This window comes from Strongylocentrotus purpuratus, unplaced genomic scaffold (genome assembly GCF_000002235.5).
Source record: "Strongylocentrotus purpuratus isolate Spur 01 unplaced genomic scaffold, Spur_5.0 spur5_contig_866, whole genome shotgun sequence".
NCBI classification, from domain to species: Eukaryota; Metazoa; Echinodermata; class Echinoidea; order Camarodonta; family Strongylocentrotidae; genus Strongylocentrotus; species Strongylocentrotus purpuratus.
Genome location: NW_022145575.1, coordinates 827,806 through 834,605, shown reverse-complemented (window position 1 = coordinate 834,605; position 6,800 = coordinate 827,806).

The window sequence follows — 6,800 nt, the reverse complement described above, 5'->3', positions numbered from 1 at the left end:
TTATGACGTCAGCATATTTTTGGAAAATTGATTGTATCTCTGTAAATATGGATCAATTTTCTTTCAAATTTTGATATGTTCTAGCTGAGACAATTTTCTACAAATGCAGTATCCACAATTTTCCAGTTTGACAAAGGTATCATGGCATATTTCTGCGATTAAAGGAGGCATGTCAATTTTTCGCATTTTGCGTGTATTCTCTATGGGACATGACTTTTTCTCAAAACTGGATTCTACACTCCTGTCTTTCGCGAGCAAAATCTCCGTTGTTTTAGCTTTGTTTTCGCTGAGCTTTGAATATGTTGTAGCTGAGACAATGAGCTATCAAAAGTGTGTTTATTATTTTTCGATTAGATGCCGGGATCATGCTCATATTTCACTTGCAAAGTAGGATTTCTGAATTCCATTTCCCGTTTACGTGTAATCGCTATGGGAGATGTTTTGGTATATCGGTAACGCACTTGACTTCCAACCTCGAGATCCCTGGTTCGAGTCCGGGTGTCTCCAACACTTTTTTTTTTCACTTTTTTTTCCTTTTGACCTTCACTGTACCATCGTTTTTGATTTTTTAAACACGTAGATTCGCAAATAATGTCATAAATAACCCTTTTTACTTTATTATTACCCTATTTTCACTTAATCCATTACTTTTTGCGTGTAATCCCTATGGGAGATGACTTTTTCTAAAAATCTGGAGTCTACATTCCTGTCTTTTGCGAGCAATATCGCCGTTATTTCGGCTTGGATTTTGTTGATTTTTGAGTATGTTGTAGCTGAGACTATATGCTATCTAAATCAACCCTCATTTTTTCAATAAGATGTCATGATCGCGCTCATGATCATGATCATGATCATCATGATCATCATTATCATAATGATGATAATCATTTATCAATTACATTTTCATTTCTTTGAATAAGATAAAATCGTCAAAAGGTGTTCTTCATGATGTAAATTAGAGTCAAATGTGTAACTGGTTACTGCAAAGGGTCAAAGGTCATATATTGTTTCAATCTATCTTCCCTAGATCCATGATGATCAAGGAGACACAATTTAATCTTGACATATGAAAAGATCATAATGGGAGAAGCATATGAATGGGAGAAGCATTTTACAAAATAATATATCGTCTAATGCATTATTCGTTATGTAGACCATTATCATACGTATCACCTAATTCGTCTAAGTGACGAATTAAAGTCTAGTTAATCTTAACCTGCTCCCACTTTAAGAAATTTGATCCCAGCTTTCCCATTCTAATTGCTATTTTCTTTTCCTCATCCCTATACTTAAAAATGCTTTTTTCATCTTTTCAAGAACTTCACCATGAACATGATAGTATTACACATTTTTATTCTATATGAACTACCTGCCAACCCAACAAATATATCTCGCCATTCTAAATCTTTAATTTCATATAACTCAAAAAGTTGTATTAAAGCCTGCCATATCCTTTGAACGCTCCCGCAAGATAAAAATAAATGTTTGTATGTTTCTCTTTCCTGCTTACAAAACGTACATAAATTATCACCAACAAAACCAAATCTATGAAGATGCCCATTAGTATATATGGCTCCATGCAATAATTTAAATTGAAATTCTCATTGTTTTCTAATGGGTATAGTAATTCTTGGTCTAACAAATATTTCTTTTAATTCTTTATCTATGAAATCATAATCATTTTGCCCATCCCTTACCTGCAAATCATATGTTTGCTGCAGTGCTTTGAAAAAAATAATCATAAATTGTTCTTGAACCCACATCCAAAAACTGTATTTTTTAACCTGAATTATGGAAATAAGTATTAAAGGCCCACTGCACTACTTGTAGCTACTTGCGCCCTCTATATAACAAACAATGCCTAATCGGTGACCATTGGTCCCCCATGATCCTCTTTTTCTTATGTTAACTGAGAGGTGAGTTGATGAGATAACCACCTGTCCAGTGACCTTGCAGAGCGGTCTAATCCCTCCTGTACACTACGGCAGATAAGCTTTAAAGCTAATAAAATCAACCTCGAGGAATTGTATTAACCCTGAATCATCCTTCCATAACCTGGGTATCGCATCATAAATATCAATGATCATAAGCAAATTATTACCTTTCATACCGAGGTTCATAAAATATTTAACAGACTTAACATGGCCTTTCTCAACCGATTGATTCAGTTAAACAATCCCTCTTTCAAACAAGTATCTATCAAATATACTTTTTCCATTTATACATATATTCCGATTATTAAAAATAATTGGATTAATATAACCCTCCAAATATCTTAAATTACTTGTCTCTTGCCATGCTTGCAACATTTCCATATAGTATGGTCGAATATCTAAAAACGAATTTAATCTTTTTAAAATCATAATCACATAACAAAATAAATCTACCACCCACAAACTGTAAGCAATGATCAAAAACAATTTCCATCCCAAATTTGTCTCTCCATATAAAAGACGTTTTATCCACATTATGCACTGTATTTTAACGGACATTTCAAAATTAATCATTCTTAATTCTCCAAAGTCATAATCCTGATACATTATTGCCCGTTTAATTCTATCTTTCCCCTCCATATAAATTCAAATGAAATTTGTGCAACTTCTTTGTATACCCAATGAGGGACAATAACGAGAGATTAAATATAATTTAATTTTGAAAGCGCATAAGTTTTTAACAAATGTATTTTACCCATAATAGTTAAATCTCTTTGTTTCCACCACACAAGCAATTTTTTTATGTTACTTAGAATTTCTTTATAATTAAAATCATCTTTTAATCTTCGATCTAATGAAAAACTATCCCCTAAAATGTGTATTTCCTTAACCAAATTTCCAAATAAAGGCCCATCAGGTTTGTTCTTATCCTCACCCATCCACATAAAATGTGTCTTTGTTTTATTCACTTTAAGACCACTAATTTGTTCAAATGATTCAAAAACATATTGCAACCTTCTAACCGAATCAATATCCTTCAAAAATATTGTCATACCATCTGCATATAACACCTGCCTAATTTCAGATTTTCCAAATGTAATCCCTTTAATACCGTTATCCCTCCTTACTGCATGCGCCAAAACTTCGATGGCAACCAAACATAAATATGGCGATAATGGATCCCCTTGCCTTACTCCCCCTTTTCTTTTCAAAATACCCCGTTGAGTGACCATCGTTCATAACACAACTACTTATCCCTTTATACAATAATTTTACCCAAGAGCAAAATGAATCTCCAAAACCGAACAATTTCAATTTTTGAAATAAATATCTATGAGATACAGAGTCGAAAGTTTTCTCAAGATCCACTGCACACAAAAACCCTTCCCTTGTTCCCCATAATGCATAGAATAAAATAACATATCATCTATCAATCGCTTCCCCAATATTTCTATCTTTTATACATCCAACTTGATCATGATGAATTATTTCATTTAAAACCTCTTTCATTCTTTTTGCTAGAACTTTAGATACAATGTTATAATCTACATTCAAAAGCGTGATGGGTCGATAATTTTTTATATGGAGAGTATCTTTCGCTTCTTTCTCAATTAAGGTAATAACCCCTTGTTTTTGAGATTCCGTTAATTCCCCCCTTTCATATGTTTCATTCAATACTTCTACTAACAAATCACCCAAAGCTGGCCAAAAAGTATAATAAAATGCAACTGTTAACCCATCATTTCCCGGGGTTTTATTCAATTTCATTTTTTTAAGACTTTCAAACATTCATCTTTAGTTAATTTACCTTCACAGATTTCCCTATTGTCTTCATTTAACTTTGAAATATCATTAAAAAAGAAAGGGTCGCTTTGATTTATATCAGCCCTTAATGAATATAAATCTTTACACACACACACACACACACACACACACAACGCACATACACACATACGCACCCATACTAACACATACTGATGAATACAATGTAATTACTTATAATTATAAAAGGGTGGGTGCAATTATTCTATAAAGCATTAATTCAGAGACTGAAGCAGGTCAACGGAAGTTTGAACTAAATTGCACAAACAATAGGAAAACACTGAATTTGTGAATGTTGTAAATCTCTATATTTCGTGGGAATTTCGAATTTGCATATTTAGTACATTTTTAGTATGAGATGTTCATCGCATAAAATGTGTCATGAAGTTTAATCCAAACTCTTCTGCTATTCTCATCATACTAGTAATTCAAATCTGGGAGAAGATTTTAACAGCATTCCTTTTGAAGGAGCGTTATACATTTTCTCCAAACTGACATAAAAATGATGAGAAAGGTGACAAGTTATTTTTCATCTCAAAATGAAATCAAACTTCTCGTTAAGCATAGAGTATATGAACTTTCAAAGGTACAGACGTGTTATACCGAGTTTTCTGACAGAAAGTCATGTATTGACATCATAGTGGTAAAGTTTCTAATATCATGTCTTGTGGTAATCAAAAGTGGACGAATGATGAAAAGATGGTGGGCAATTCGAAACGATACGACAATTTACTATAAAGAAAGAAAGATAAAGTTTATGACATTATAAAGTTTTGTTATAGAAAAACCTCTCGTTCCCTCTCTGTTTCTCTCCACACCGCCCTTTTCTCTTTCTCATTCCCCCTCTCTCCAGTTATCCCCCTCGCTCCCTATCGCCTTCTCTTTCTCTATTAGGCCTTATAGTTTAATGAATCTGTGGCAAAAAGGCCATAAACCATATCCATATAACATGTAGCAATCATCAGACGATATTGCTTGCTGGATGTATTCACTTTTAATATTCACAAAGGGTATCGCGATTAGATTGAGAGCAATACACGAGATACAGAGATAATCATCTTTGTCCTCAACACAACATTATCATTAATGATGCGGGGATCAACGCCTCTCCAATTTTTTAGAGCTTCGTTGTCTTACTCTTTTTCTAGACCATCCTTTATCAGGTGTTTGTCTTTCTCTACGTCAGCATTAAAAAAATTGCTTTAGTTAGAAACTCAGATTTTTGTGTGGCTTTATCTAGGACAGTATGCCCGCCTCGCTATGTGCTATCTTGTTCAAAGAGATAGTTACACCCAAAATAGATATTACAAAATTATCCTTTACGCATTGTTAATTAGAATAGAAAGAAAGAAGTAGAAAACAAAGATAGTTTAATCCCCTCTCCATATTTTTGGTTTTATTAATTTTAGTCATATATATGGAGGGTATATCATGATGTCCAGGTAATAACATATTGGTCCATGGACAGCCCTAGCAAAAATGACATCTGCATGTTCACAAAGTATTGACAAAGCTAATCTTGTCGGTCTATACTGCTTGACCTCCGCAAGGCTTTCGATCGTGTAAACCATGAAATCCTGATCGGAAAACTGTCATGTTACCAAGTAGACTCAGTTTATGGTTAGTCTCCTATTTGAAGGATAGAAGTCAGAGATTTAGCTTGGAACAGACTCTATCTGAAAAGTTGCCCATCATGTCAGGAGTCCCCCAGGGGTCCATACTAGGCCCCTTGTTGTTCATTATATTTATGAATGATCTTCCTCTCCTTGACCCAGATGTCCAAAATGGGCATGTATGCTGATGAAACAAAAGTCAGCTGAAGTGGGAAACTCTTGAAGCTGTCTAAGCAAAGCTCTCTGAAGACCTATCCGAAATCGAGAAATAGTGTGCAAGCAACAAGATGGCAATAAATACTAAGAAAACTAAGAGCATGCTATTAACCACCCATCAGAAATTCAAATAACGGAATCATTATTATATAAATCTTATCATGTTATTGTATTTTATGCTTTTGTGTTTTATAACTTATACAGTTTTTTGTTGTTGAAAAAATCTGTCATACGTTTTCATATCATTTCATTTGTAAATGGATGAACTTAGTTTATAATTTACTTATCATATGCAAGTATTTTGTAATGAGCTAAATGTCAATTACGGTATCTCATTATATTCAATTAACGTATTTCTTTTCAGTATTTGGTTAACTATTGTTGACTGTTATTGCATAGGTTAAACTGTTGTTTATTTAATTTCCTTTCTTTTTATGTGCAATAGATCTTGTGGCAGATTAGCCCTGTGCTGAACAAGTTATCCAATAAAGTTTACTACTAGACTACTAATAATAATTCGCCACAATTTGTAATTTAACCCTTTTGTACAAAATGCGTTTCAGACGGCAACACCCAATCTCCTTAATAATTCGCCACAATTTGTAATTTACCCGTTTCGTATTAAAAAAAAAGCACTCTAATGATTCAAAATGATTTTATTTCTCATGCAAAACATAATACAAGAATAATTATATCACAAAATATATAATGGAAATAGCACGAGAAAAGAGGAGCTAACTTGAAGCAGAGCTTGTTGAAGTGTTAGTTCCTCAGATGTTGTTTTACAATATAACATGAACAAAGTATGCTTGGAAATCAATAAATAGACAAATATGTAACTAAGAAAGTAGGATACAAGCCAACAAATATATCATTGAATATTAAAAAGAAAAATTATATGATACACTGTATTTAGCAACACTATTGATCATCTTCCTGGTCCAATTCAAATAAAATGGTTTCGAACTAGAATGTGTTCAAAGTACAAAATTCCTTGGAATTTATGTTGATCACAATTTTCACATGGAGAGTGCATATTAATTATTTATGTAAATTAAGAAACATTGGTGTTATAAATCATGTTAAAAATACATTTCCTTAACCGGTTTTATCATCACTGTATACAACCCTTATTTTGCCTTACCGAAATTATGGGATCTTAGCATGGGGAAATCCTTCTAAAACTTTAATTGACCAAATATTAATTTTGCAGAAG